At 38.8% G+C, this 15405-nt stretch overlaps 1 protein-coding gene across 1 annotated transcript in view; it reads left to right on the forward strand.

Moving 5' to 3' along the window:
• The first annotated feature begins 409 nt into the window (after positions 1–409).
• Positions 410–15405, forward strand: part of LOC129770921 (probable sodium/potassium/calcium exchanger CG1090) — a 34146-nt gene continuing 19150 nt past the window's right edge. Inside the window, exon 1 of the mRNA XM_055774117.1 lies at positions 410–1136. The gene's annotated coding sequence lies outside the window, so the exon portion shown is untranslated. The remainder of the gene's footprint in view (positions 1137–15405) is intronic.

Consider the following 15405-nt stretch of genomic DNA (forward strand, 5'->3'; position numbering starts at 1 on the left):
AGCCAAACAAATACTCACTGATGACAGATAAAAACGCTACTAATATTTGCCCTACGATCTCTTTGGCCATACCGAGGTTTTCCTAATTGATTGCAAACGTCGGTGGTTATCAATCATTACCACGGCTATTATTGAAAATAAAAGCAAAAGCTCGTCTGCAGTCTCCCAGTGTGAGCTCGGAATTTATGAGCCATTCTCAGCTACTCCCACGATCTCTTTGAGGAAAAAAAAAGCAAAAGTGTGAAGGTTTCTCCCGAAGAGCGAAAACTGTCAGATTGCGCCTGTCACAGAGGCACTGGTACTGCGTTCGTGCACTCAGCACAGCCTACCTCGAAGGGGCTCTCTCGCGTGCTCTCGGGAAAAAAGCACGAGCGCACATTTTCCCTTCGCATTCCGATGGTTTTCCACCGTGGAAAACGCGTTCGACGTCAGTCCAGCAGCGATCGTGAACACGCTAAGGGCTGTCTCTTTCGGGTTTCCGCACAAACAATAACAAAAAAATATTAGTTACCACCACCATCACAATCGCCACCAGCACTTCCTTCGCTTCACCGTGATACCACCGTAGTTTAGAGCCACTGTATCTGCAAGTAGGATCAAAGAAGCTACGGAAGAACGGTGCCAACCGGGCGGCAACGACGGGGCTTTTTTGCGAGTGCGTGTGTGCGAGCTTCGAGCGACCCCCAGTAGCAGCAGCACAGTGTAGCCGCGGGGGAGTTGGAGTGGAGCGGATAAGTGTAGCGGATTCGTAGTTCCGTTCCGTGTGCAATCGCGAATCTAACGCGAACTCGGAGTGGGTGCATCGTCGTGCGCCAGGACGGCTCTCCTTCTCTTTTTTCTTCGTCCTAATGCGAGCAGGAAGCGTGTAAAGTTTGGTAATTTTGGATATTCGGTTCGTTCAGAACGTGACCAGTGGTAAGATATGGCCGAGGTTCTGTGAAATATAGCTAGAAAAGCGCTCGGAAGGTTACATCCACGGATATGAAACTGTGATACGAGAAGTGAACGCAATCGTAGAAGATTTCTGAGTGGAGCGTTTAGTTTTTGGTGCATAGTGCCAACAGTGACATAATTGAAACAGTAAACACGGGAGGCCCGCAGAACTCAGCATCTTACATCACAGGATACGGAACTAGGTGAGATTTTCCCACTCCTCAGAAGTACAAACCAGAGGGAGCAGAAAGAGAGGAGAATGGAGAGCATATGTGCGGGAGAGGGTACAGGAATAAATGTGCGAAAACAGGGAAAACGGACTGCCAGAAAAGCCGCCTCGAAACAGGAAAATCGATGATTTTTTTTCGCTGAGCCTGCCTGAATACGATCGAACTTGGCAAACTTTGTGCATGTGCGGTAGCATGTATTTGTAATTTGTTGGAGTGTGGGCTGCTCTTTTCTCGTTGGGTTTGTGAGTGTGCGCTGAAACCATCACGTCATTCAACGTTGTGAATCACCGTAAGGAACGTGGAAAAAAGGCAATGACATGCAGGACAGAAAAGTTCTGCTACATCGCACAAAACGTCGCCAGAATGGATACACTTTTTCCTTGAAGGGGATTGAAGACTTCTCCATATGCATATTTCACACCCACGCACACACACACACACACACAAAGCTCCTCTAAACACACTAATTTGCGAGTGATTGAACCGAATGGAAGATTTTAGTGTTATCGTTAGATAGTAGAAACAGAAACCGTAACAGAATACCTAATCCTGTTATTCTCGAGAAATGTGCCCGCCGAGAATTGGGGAACATGTTTCCACGCCTCGGGACACGTACCTCCGAGTGAGACGTATACTCGAATCTTCGTCGAACTGATGGTACCAGAAAAGACAGAGAATTTAATTTAAACTAATGAAACAATCGAATCTTTAAAATTGAGGATTTGAATCGTGCCTTTTTCCGCCACATGAATTGAAATTAATTTCCCTGACGTGATCAATTTTGGTTGACAGATTATTCTGAGAGAAATCTTAAGGGAAATTGGTTTTTAAATCTAACAAAATAATTTTTTTGGTCTATAGAATTTCCACATTTTCCACATTTGTTCAAAAAATTCAATGATTCAAAAACAACAAGCTGACCCAGCAAAAGTTGTTCTGCCATATAAATTATTTCTAAACATAACTAATCTATTGTCAGCGTGTTTGAATGGTTTAACGATCATTAAAATTAACCGAATGTGATCGTTAAAAAAGCCAATGGAACGATTCCGTTTCGTTCCATTCATGAATTAGAAACCCAACGATACAACTTCAATGGAGCTGATGTACCGGCCTATTTGGAACCGCATTATTTGGTCATTGTCATTCAATCGAGGAGTATTCGCATCGGTACAGGTAAACTTCGATATAACGTACATTTCACTTTCAAAATTGTACGTTGTACCGAATTGTACGTTATATCGAAGCATAATAAAGTACTCACAAACGTAGTCTATAATACATTATTGTGTTGCTGTTTTAGTACAGTTAATGAATAACTTCAATCAGAAAACGAAGCCAGCCTTTCTCATAATGTTTCCCTACGTACTACGTATTTCGAGATTGATTGAAGGTACAAAACTTGTTTTAGCATCACAATACAGATAATTCATTGTTCTATCAGAAAAAAAATATAAAAAAAAATTTCTTTACACTTTGGAAATGTGTACGTTATATCGAGGTAAAATGTACGTTATATCGAGTGACGTTATATCGAGAGTACGTTATAACGAGGGTACGTTATATCGAAGTTTCCCTGTATTCTGAATTTGAAACAGCCATATTGCTTCTTTTAGTAACGGACTTGTAGATGTATTGATTGCTCTTCACCGATCTGCAAAACTCAGTATTAATAAGAGCAATGAATGTTATTTCAGCTGAGGCGAGTATGGTAGTACCCAACGATTTTCGAAGTCAATGTCTGCGTTGTTGAGCAGTTTTCGTTGATATATTGGATAGCCACGTGCGCTTGTAATCGTGTCGTTGGTGAAATCTCTAAGAAAACGATTCGTACATATTCCATCAGCCATGATTCGATCGAAATCGACTTTTGTATCCTTGAATTCGTTCGATTCAAATCAATCTATGGAAATGTGGCAACCTTGCCTCGCAGAACAAACCTAAAAAAAATCATCCGTATTTGTGTAGCAATTTACTCTTTATCAGATTGGCAGACCCGGTAACGAATTTAAATTGTTGAAGTTTAAATGAAAATTATTACTCGGTGTTGTTCAAATGCATAGAAGATGTAGTCCTGATCCTAATTCAACTTTTTTCAATACATTTCCTTGCATTTCCACCAAAACTTTGTACATACACTCTGTCCAACTTCTATAAGACCACTCTGATTCTATTTCGTTGCAACACAAACAGTTAGAATTTCAACAATATACATTCATACATTGTTGAATGCTTAGAATAAAGTGTACTCAACATCAATTTCGTTCAAAAGAGTTGTTTGTTTATTTATTGTGCTAAAATATGATAATTTCAGCTGTCCAGTTTCTATAAGACCACTTCAAAATTCATAAGTATTATCCATGAAAATTCAAAACGATCGGCTGATTTACATGTCAACAATTAGTAACCTTGCCATTTAGACTAATAATCTTAAAAATTCGTGTGGGAATACTATTTACCAAATTTTGCTGAACGGATTTCTCGATATTTTTTCCCATTTTTCCGAAATTGCGACCTTGAGCTCTTCAATCGTGGTGTACCGTTTTCCCTCAGTGTAGATTCTGTGTACAAGGATCCCCCCTTAAGATTTTCAATAGGATTCAAGTCTGGAGAGCGAACCGGCCAGTCGAAAAAATTAAGTTTTTGGTCCTTAATCCATTGCTTAGTTTACTTGCTGGTATGAATAGTAGCATTGTTTTGCTGGAATGTGAATTTTTTGTGATGATATCCACGCAAAAATGGTAGGAGAGAGGATTGCAGAACATGTGTGTAATCCTTGAATGATATGAAAGCTATCTTGAGCTTTCCGGTTGCACAGAATCCCACCCAAACCATGCACGAGCCTCCACCAAAATCCCTGGTTGAAAAATATTGTTCCTTCTTCCGTAAATCACGTCAGTTCTCGTTGAAACCATCAGAACCATCCAAATTTAATTTTTTTCACCAGTAAAGATAACCTATCATTGAAGAACTTTTCGTTATGGTATATAGCAAAATGTATTCTTTTGGAAACATTCTTTGACACAACTTACCATGTCCCACTGTCGGTTCATGTGAGTTTTGGCAAAACTCAGACGTCTTCCGATGTGAGATGGTGTAAAAGAGAAGCTTCAACCTTTTAAGCCCTCTTTATGTAAGGATTTTTACCAAAACTTGACGAATTGTCACCCGAGAAACATTTTAATTTAGATATTGCTTTATTAGCATAAGCGATTTCGAAGTTGTTCTATCTATTTCCCGCTTATCCCGGTCAGAGAACTTCGATTTACGTGGAATTCTCTCCTTCTTACCGTATCCTTGAGGATTCATCAAATAATTGAATACTACTTGATGGGATCGTCCAATTCGACTTCGACAACTTCTTCGATACCAACATTTTTTTGGTGAAATGCATCGATTTGTCTTTTTTCTCTCTCCGTGAGTACTTTTCCCTTCGGAATTTTCCAGATTTATTGATTAAAACACTAAAACAACGGAAAATGTAACTGGTCTTATAGAGACTTGACACTTGAAAAATACAAAAACATTCGTTTACGCTCAGCGCTTGCACACACACATATGAAAATCATGCAATGTATGGAAGTCACCAATATCAACACACTAGAATATAAATTGAAGCATTTTTTGTTTACAATGACACAAAGCAGCAAGATCATCACCTGGTCTTATAGAAGTTGGACAGAGTGCATTTATGATTTGATTTCCCATCTTAACACCATTGTTCCATGGTGTTCTTCTTCTTGTAAAAGACATCGAAGTGCATTTTCTAACGTTGAGCTGTAATAAACTTTTAGTGCACCAATTATGAAAGATGTAAACCTAATTTTTTAATGTTTGAAAGTCTTCTTCATTCTTTATTTCCATATACAGCCTTACATCATATGCGTAGATAAGTTTTTGAGTTGTAATCTTCAAAGGCGTTTTTAACAGTTGAGCTGAGCTGTTCGAAAAAGTTCAGATAATTTTCGAGATTAGCGTTAGATTTGTATTTCTTAGAAATTGTATGTGCCATCTTTTTTTTATTTTTCAGATTCTTTATGTTTTGATTAAACCAAACCGAATATTTTGTGTTTATGTTTCTTCTTTGTCGTCTTGTTGTTATCTCCTCTTCTATAATTTCATTGAACCGTGCCAATTGATATAGTTGAGCCTACATCTTATTAGTTGGTAGTTTAGTGTAATCAGAGCCTTTCTCAGATTCATAATCGAATGGTTTTTGAATGTTATCTATAAATATAGAGTATTCGATAGCTAAGTGGAAAGCTTCATTTTTCCAAAACGGAGTTAATGATTCAGTTACACAGAAATCTTCGGTCATATTTATCATCAAGAAATTCAAGAAGTATTTCTGTCAATTATAAACATTGTTTATTTGATTCAATCCAAGGCCGGCTATTTTATCAAAAAAAAATTGCAGAGTCTTATTATCAATAACAACAACACAACGCCAACAAAATAATTTGATTATCAAAATTTGTGATAAAACATGATATATATTACGTTGATTGAAATCTCCATATATGGGGATTTTTGATTCTGGTGCAAAGGAAAATAAAATATTTTCAGCAACTTCAAAGAGTTTCTCATAACAAATAATTTGAGCAGTAAACAGATGCAAATATATGTACAGTCAATCGCAAAATTGAGTATACACGCCGTGTTGGTTTGTTATTTTTGAGTCTTTCGGGGTTTAAAAATAAATCATTAAAAACGACTTATTATTATTATTATTATTATTACTCTCATGTAGTGATAAGAAAAAAATTGAAGTGGTCATATTTCTATTTCATGTTTAAAAAACAAACAAAAAATCTTCGATTCAGACGCTGCAAAATTCAGTGTACAGTTCAAGTTTTTCTTAGAAAAAAATTGAAATCAGTTCTGAAATGTTAACAGATAACAAAAATCAATCCCCTAGTATATAGTATGGCCCCCCTTTGGCGTTCAGCACTTCCTGCAAGCGGCGAGGCGAGATTTCTGGTCACTGTAGACGGAAGAGCCTCCCAGATCTCCCGAATCGTCGTTTCAAGTTCCGCTTTGTTCCCTGGATTTTTATTCTTCAGATGGTTCTTGGTTTCTCACCAAAGGTTCTCAATGTGTTGAAATCCGGTGATTTCGGAGGTGTTTTGAGTTGATTGGGACATTATGGAATTCCCGCATGATCAGGTCAGTTTGCTTGGGGTCATCATTCTGTTGAAAGTAGTAATCACGAGGGAGAGCCAATTTCTGCACGGGACACTGAAGGTTACGTTTCAGGATTTTCAATGAAGCCATCTTGTCCATCGCCGAATCGATAAACTCCATGGTTCCAGTTCCATAAGCCGCCATCGTACCATACATTATCTGACTTTCTGACTTTTTTGACGCCGTGTTTTACTGTGGGAACCAAATGCTGAATCTGAAGCACCAATCCTGGTTTCCTTTACACTATCTGTCCTTCATCCGATTCAAAGAGATTGGTTTACATCTCATCCGTATAAAGGACCTTGTTCCAGAACTCCTTAGGTCAGTTTACATATGCCTTAGCAAACTATAGTCGTGTTTACATAAGGGCTTCTACGATAACTTGGTCTTTTACAGATCAGATAACTTGGTCTTTTACGGACCAAATTTCTGTCAGATACGGACCAAATTTCTGTGAGTCCTGATTGGCTAATTTCGATATAAATTTTGTAAACAAAGTCGATTTTTTCAGTGCTGCCAATAAAAATCAATAGCGTTGGATTTGCATTGAATTTAGAAATAGTGAATTTAATGAATATTACGATATTTAGTTTAAAGGAAATGTGAAGGAATTATATGCAAGTTTATTTATGTGTTTTTTTTACAATGGAATAAAGTGAACGGAAAAACACTCATTTGTCAATTTAGTTTCGTTAGGTCCCTAATGCGATTTCATATTTCGGAATAAAATTTCCATCGCTAAGAAGAAATGGAAAGTCTCATCATTCACTATGCAGATGGGAGAGTTGTTAGCTCTAGCTCGTAAATATGAAAAAAGAGATGATTGATACCATCCAGGTTGTGTTTTGCTGACTACCAATTGTTACACTGCTGACATGTTCTTTCCCGCTGACTTATTTTGATGATGTAACCAACTATATAGAACTACGAATTTTGTTCTGTTCTGTCGAGGAAAGTTTTCGCTTCATCGATGGTGTAGTCGAATTCAATATTCATGTCATCCACATTATCACTAAAATTAGATGAAGCTGAATTTCGGTATGATTTCAATGCTGCTTCACTGTCCATCAATTTCTGGGCTGAACATTCTTCTCGCCGTTTCGATAGCAAGTCCATCAATTCAACAAGATGTTCTTGTGTATCGACTGTATACGAAGCATTCGGTACTACGGTCATGTGTTGCGAATAAGTCACAATGTTCAAGTTGTTCCTGAAATGCAATGGAGTTGAGCGCCGTTGTTTTGCACGGAGAAAAGACTCTCCAGGCAATATTGGACGAGTTGTTATGGATATCATTATTACATTACAGATATGGGTATTTAAAAACTTATTATATCTTTGTAAAACATATTTTTGAGATTTCCTAATTGAAAATATGCAAAATCATTAAATTTATTAGCCACTTGTCTGATCTTATCTTAGGTCAGATTGTTCCTGTATGCCACTCTCCGGTCTGGATCTGCACTTACAGGTCTGCCAATGGTGCCGGCTTTTTCAGTAGTTAATTTAGGAATGTTTCATTTAGGGTTCTTTCGAAAGAGTCGCACAATTACCCGTTCATCGTCAGAATATAGGATCCGTTTGTGTCCTCTACCCGGCAGATTTCCCATGGTTCTTTTCTATTTCCACTTGACTATGTTTTTTTTTACTGTGGAGTGTATTTTTCCGACAGCAGATGCTATTTCCCGTTTGACCTTTCCTCGAAAAATCAAGCTTGTTAGCATTGTTCATGTAACAATATCTATTAGTATGAAAAAAGTACGCTAATTTGCAATGATCTCACTCACAAGGTTTGTTTGTTTTCTATTAATTCAAGGTGTACACTCAATTTTGCAACGCCTCAAATTGAGTTTTTTTTTCTTCTTTTAGGGTTAAATAATTAGCAAAAGAACTTTTCGCGGAATTTTATTGCGTGTATAGCTAGTTAAATATATGTGTAATTAATATGCATCAAAAAAATAAATATATTGAAATATTTTGTACCAAATATATGAAAAGTATCGTCAAGTAGCATGTGCACACTCAATTTTACGATTGACTGTATCTCTCCCATACGGAGTGCTCTCACCCACACTTGCTCAAACTCGTCGAATTCTATTGTTGGAATAGGTTCTGAATGTATTAATGAATTGATAGCAATGAGGACGCCGCCTCTCGATTTCTGAGTGGGATTTGTGAAGATTACGGTCTTCTCTAAAGACATTAATTAATTTAAATTGGGTCTGTATAAAATCGCGAATGACCTGTAGGGGAGGACGGGGTAAGACGGCCACCCTAAGCACAATAAAACACAATGTATACAAAACTGAAGCATTTTTTCATATCAGCATTGATCTTAAGGATGTTTTCCACAATCACGTTGATTTTCAGAAAGTTTACATCTTATTTCATAATGTTATATGATAAATCAAAAATCATGCGGGGTAACGTTGGCCACCACCAGTCTTCCATGTTTCACAAAAAACACTGCGTCCGGGATAAACATGTCCACGCTGCTGTTGGCAGTTTTGTGTTTGAATACAAACATGATTTTTTTGTACCTATGTTTGAAAATATGACATGTTTGTATTCGTAGTACGTTTGGACCTACAATGTTTCACATTATGTACGAACATGGTGTACAGTTTCTCTTGCATTTTCACCCCAAGTACCGGCAGTGCGTAGAGTAGAAGAAGCGAATCGGACATCACACCACCACCACTCAACACATGGTGTGTTGATATGTTGACATGGAAAAAAAGCTTTCCTAGCATGATAATGGGTGCTTCGTCTAAAATTTTGGGCAAATTAATCTTTATCCTCTTTATCTGTTCCGAACAAAATAAACGTCGATTGATATCAGAGTTATTCACAATTGATACCATTATTGAGTGCACGCATCAATTTATATATTGAGTTCATGTAACATTCGCTATTATTAGCTATTTGAACAAGTACTAAAATTGAATAGAGCGTGGCGGAGATGATTAGTTACCCACAACAAATTTTGATTACAATATTCCTATAATTTTAATCGTAAGTACCAGAATTATTCAGCAGTGACATGTTAGGCGTGACGCTAACCACTCGATCACGGTAGCAACAATTTTAACTGGATCTTCGAATGTTTGCAAATGGCTAATACTGCCTGTTCGCGACAAATGCGACCCGAGCTATAAAACGAGCGAAGAAGAAGAGAAGAAAAGATGATGCAATCGCATACACACATAGCATATGTAGTGTAGCTTTTAGTTTTTTCCTTCATTCAGTTTGTGATAACATCGAGAAATTAATGGCTTGCTACGGCAACTGATATGTCTCTATGCGCAGTATACCTGTTATTGAAGCTCATCTTTCCTCCAATACCCATTTATAATGATATACATATATAAAGGAGAGTATCGAGATACAGAACATAAATTAAAGGAGGGTTGATTGTATTTCTTTCACAAATCTTCATTGCAAAAGCTAAACATGAATATGGTACAGATTTTTCCATAATAATTTTGCAGGTTCCAACTCAACTGATTTTATGCGTTTGATGCATAAATTTTTTAGAAACATTACCCTGCAAAATGATTTTTTCGGAATTGGTTTTTTGAACGACCTAACTTGGACCGCCCTAATCAAACTACCATAAAAATATCAAGAATATCTGTAAACCTTCCTGAAAACAGGCATGTAAAATAAATTTCTGGGCATTTGTTTATTTATTTGGCCAGCTTCTTTCTATTCAGAGAATGTTTTCTTTCCACGAAACCAAGGATTATTTAATCAGACTTGCAAAATGTACATGAACTCATAGCCTATTAGTTCATGCAATTATTGTAATTGTAATTGTAATGCGAACTGAATTTCAAGTTCGTTTCTGTGAAAAAGTATTCTACGAAGAAAGGTTTTAGGATGAATAATTTCTTTCCGTGCATGAAAAGAAACGAAACGAAAGCAATGAATACTGCGTCATCGGGTGATATGTTTGCACATGATGTTCTTGAATTATAAACACCGTGTTTGTTTACACATATTTATGTTTGTGTATCATTGTTCGTGTTTGGGATAGACATCCAACACTAGCGAAAATCGTGTTCGAGTTCAAACAAAAACATGGAATTTTCAAATCGCGTGGACATGTGTAAGTGTTTTTCGGAAGACTGATACATTTGAGGATTATTGTTTCCGGTAGAATTGTACTACAGATCAAAGCCATTGTACTTTAGATCAATCGTGACAAGAGTGGGAGGTGTTATTTTCACTTAATTACCTATAACGGGCTTAATGCGCAACCCTTAACATAGTTACCAAAAACAAATCAAATTTATCATGAACCAATGCAACCATGCAACCAACAAATCAAGTGCGTTCAAATGACATCTTTTATGACAAATCACATCTCTTACGATAGTAGCCGTCTTAACCCCGTTATGAGTCGAGTAAAAATGCCTCAATAATTCAACGAAATGCTTAAAAACATACCGTTTTCTATACAAGCCCACATAACAGATCTGTGTGTTTACTCTTATACCATTGGTTTCACGAGACATGTACATATTCACCACTGAAACACTAAATTTCTAGCGAGCAAAATTATAAATCGATGCTCGACGCCATCTGAAAAGATTATTTTTGTTGTTTTATCATAACGTTTCACCTATACACACGCCAAAATGAGTATACATAATTGAGGGTAATACAATATACTAAAATAATGTATTATAATTGTCCAACAGTTGGTTGTTTCAATAATCTAGAGAGTGGCCATCTTACCCCGGATGGCCGTCTTGCCCCGCTAACACAAACTAAATGTTTATAATCTCTACAGCCTTTTCAACCTTATTTCACGGTAGTAATTTAGAATTTGAAGTGAATTTCATTGCCGTTCAAATGTATTTGCATGAACCTATCTGTTTTCAGTGGATCAACAAGGTTCAAATTTGTTGCAATGACTTGGGGTTTGCAGAAAAACAACCCAGAGATTGCACAATTTTAATTCCAACTATTTACAATTAGCCCACTCCATTCTCAATTCAGTTCAATTACGTCATCAATAATTAAAACTAGTTATAAAGCATCGAAGAAATGGAATGCTTCCTCCAGAAACTGCGAAGAGCTGATGCGGATTCGAAATCAATTACAGCACAATTCGATTCGAATTGTTATGTAACGAAGAAAATTTTTCATTTCAAATTGTCACAGCTGACTTCATTCATTTAGTGAAATTCTCAATCCATGATTAACGTTAGATTGATTCAATCCCGTTACAATCGAGCAACTGGCACAAGAGTATGATAAGTCAGCACCGACACAGTGGGATACAATTATCAGTCACTATCATCACAGATTTCGGTTTTTTTTGCACGAATTTCCTCGCAAACTCCACATTCATCGGAGCGCCCCATGTCGAGTAATAGGATGAGTCAAATCGTCAATTTAGCATCCTTTTTGCCAGTCTATCCGTCCACTTTCGCTCGCAGGATCGCCAGTAATCGATGGTGCGTAGCTGATGGGGATGATGCTCAGCTGCCGCTTTCCTTCAATCGACCGACATCAAGTTGACAGTTGGAAGTGCCACTAGGAAGCGCCACCCCGCTCCATCGCCCGCTGCTCTCGTGTGTGAAGTGGATTTTCGAAAGCATACCACATTCAGCCTCCAATCATTATCCCTCAGCATTCTCGAAGGCTCGTTCAAGTTATGTTTGGGCAAAGGGAGGGAAACATTTTAAATTGGCGTTGACGAAAAACAAGTGAATGAAACAAATATGAAAATAACGGCGACAGATTGACAGCGTTTCTCGTTTCTGGTGCTGCAATGAAAGCACTTTTCTTGGTAGACATTTTTTTCAATGGTACATTGCTGCAGGCAACAACATTTCATCGAAAATAGATTGAAATGGATGTCGTTATGCAAGCAATATGCGTGTTTTAGGTCGATATGTTTAAATGCCTTGGCAATGTTCCGATGGAGACGCCTGGCAGCTGAGATCGTGCGTAAAACACAGTGCGCACACGCTAAACCGAAAAACATCCCCTAAAGTGTCAACATCAAATTACCAAATATCAAAATTAAGCTCACGTAATAAAATTATGCTGTCATTCCGGTGGTTCTTCCACTCATTCTCGCCTGAAAATATCGATTTTTGGTTCGGTCGTCGTCTCCGCCCGCTACCGGAAGGTGAAAGAAAGCTTTCCCACCGGGCAAAAGTATCAAAACCGGAGAGATGGAAAAAAGTAACGCAAAAGTCCCATTACGACCCCATCTATAATGCAGGCCACAGAATGAGACTATTTTTCCCGAATTTAACATCGCCATTATTAAAACAACGTTCGTCATTTCGGGGCCGGGACCCAATACGAAGATGTTGAATGAAAAATGAATCATCCGTAGTGCTGCCCTCCGAGGGTTTGGGGGACGGGAAGCAAAGATGGAAATGATGAAATTTCTCATGAATTATGGTAAGCTTGAGTTTCGCAAAACGCACACGCGTTCAGAAAATCGCCTCTTTCGATTACTGTTAGCGGAAGGAGAACCATTGACGTAATCCTGTTTCCATGTTCGAGCGTTGAGCGTTTCCCTTGAAAGACACAGCCAATTAATCATTTGGATCCGGTGGTTTCCATATCCTAGCGAGTGTGAAATGAGGCGCTAGGTGGCAACCAATTAGAAGAGTATTTGCGATGAAAATAAGCTTGTATAAAATAAAACTAGAAGTGAGAGATGTGAAATCTGAATTCATCATAAGTAAAATCGTGGAGGAAATTATCAGAACCATAGAAATTAACCAGCTTTCTATAAGTAAAGAGCGTCTCAGAATGAAGCAAATTTTCCATCTATACATCAACCATGTTGAGGCAAATAAATTCAATTTATGTACGGGTTTCCGTCAACATTGTCCGTTGGAAACCCCTTAAATTTTTCTGTGTACATATCTACGATTGTGTCTCTCTTTGTCCCATATTTGCCCCCTGAACCAGAGAGTGAACCCTTTCCCAAACATTCGAGCGACACAAATAGGTCGGGAATAATGGTGAAAATCCACAATAAGAAGAATAAACACCGTGTATGTTCATTTAGCCCTGTTTGGTGGAGGAAAATAATTGCTATCCGGCTAGTCCAATTAGTCGACCGAGAATGTTTGAATGGAAATGTTTGGAAAGGCTTCGCATTTTGTTTTGCATCCAATCGATACAACGTTCACGGAGAAGCGCTGAAGTTATTAAATTGTTGGCACGATTAGGGATGGACCGCTACATGAGAATGAAAAAACGGTCGCAAACACCAATAACATCCTGACTACAAGCGATTCAATCTATTCGTCATAGTGGCGTCTGCCTGACCACATCCCCTGAGGAACAACGTGGAACTTGCTATCCGTTGGTTGGATAGTAGCTGTTGCAATTAATGTGACGTGCCTTCTACAACGAGTTTACACCGTAAATCGCTCAGTGTACACTCAGGAAAATAATGAATGAATACGAACTATTTCACGGAAAATTTAACTGTTTGTTAGGCATTATATATACTAGCTATCGGTACCTTCTACGAGGGAAATTGGCAAACAAACAAGTCAAGCAGTAGTACAATTTATCTGTTCGGCATCGGTCCAACGTCGATGATTCATTGATATCAGGAGTGTTTACATTTTATATAATGCATTAAAAACATATTTCCATTTTTTTCCATATTACTCATGGACTCATGGAAAATGAATAGAACATGCCAAAATGTTTAACAATATGTGAACATCTTGAAGACAACAACACTTTTCTTCAATACTCGGGCGTAATACACAAAAAATGTAACGCTAAAAATGCGGTTATTCGTCCACCATAATGCCTCTCTCATCGAAGTTTTGGTCCTTATTGGAGAAAAACTCAAGCAATAGATTTTTACAATCTTCTCTTGATCCCAATTTCTTATCACTCAGAAAGTTTTACAATGCGAGATGAAGGTGGTAATTGTTTGGTGCCAGGTCCGGACTATACGGTGGATGCATAAAAACATCCCAATCAAGCTCCCGGAGTTGTGTGGCCTTGTGTTGTCCTGTAGAACGAAACATCTCCTCTGTTGGTCATTTCTGGGCGTTTTTGGTCAATCGCTAGCTTCAATACGGTCCATTTGTTGACTGCAGCGATCTGAAGATCTGTGTATTGCACTTAGAAAATTTAGAAAAAAAAACAACAAAAAATTTTTTTTAAATAATTAAAAATCAACAAAAAAAATTAAAATAAAAAAAAATTCTCAAAAAAAAAGGGTTCTCAAATGGGGATCAACATAGGGTAGGAGCCTGCCTGTTGGTCTCAAATGTTCCTATCTCACGCCTCCACGAAGATCATATGACGACATTTTTAGATCGGGCGTGAACTGGAAACACACACCTGGTCTTGGCTCCGAGAACGGGTGTCGAAAGTGGCTAAGTGAGGGGGTGCGAGCGAGTCAGAGCGCTATATCTCTCCCGGGGAAGGCCTCCCGGGTCATGGAGGCCTTGCCAACCCGCTGTCTCCCGGGCAAAGGAGATACACCCAGAAAATGGAGCTACGTTCACGAAGAGTAATTAGAATGCGATCACCCGAGGAGGGTCCCCGAACTGGAGCTGGTCCTGGAACGGGCGTAAGAGCGAGCGGCCAGCGGCTGGAGGGCGATGTGCAAGAGCGGGCCACCAGCCGGGTTCAACCCGAAGAGCTACCGCCACACGGAAACAGCAGCCATCGACATCACCCAAGAAACGCTGCGCCTACGAGACGTGTTGCGACTGCCAGACGACAGTCGTCCACACTTGTGGGTACCACTAGGCGCCGGATCATGTGGACACACGAAATGAATGAATTCGTGATCCGCGCCTATTACATCTGCACTGCTTTGGAGACGGACATGAGCGGTCGCCCTCGAATACTAACAATGTTCGAGGAAGCGTATCCAGAGTTCGTCGGGAGGCTTGATCAGAACGCGATGAACGCGAGGCGTAGAGCGATAGTACGCAACAACATGCTCTCCCAAACGCAAATCGACGAGATCAAGCAGCAGGTGCAGAGAGAAATAAGCTCCAGGAACAACAGAGCAAGCGATGTGTCGAGACGAAGTTCA

The sequence above is a fragment of the Toxorhynchites rutilus genome, chromosome 1 (assembly GCF_029784135.1).
Source record: "Toxorhynchites rutilus septentrionalis strain SRP chromosome 1, ASM2978413v1, whole genome shotgun sequence".
NCBI classification, from domain to species: Eukaryota; Metazoa; Arthropoda; class Insecta; order Diptera; family Culicidae; genus Toxorhynchites; species Toxorhynchites rutilus.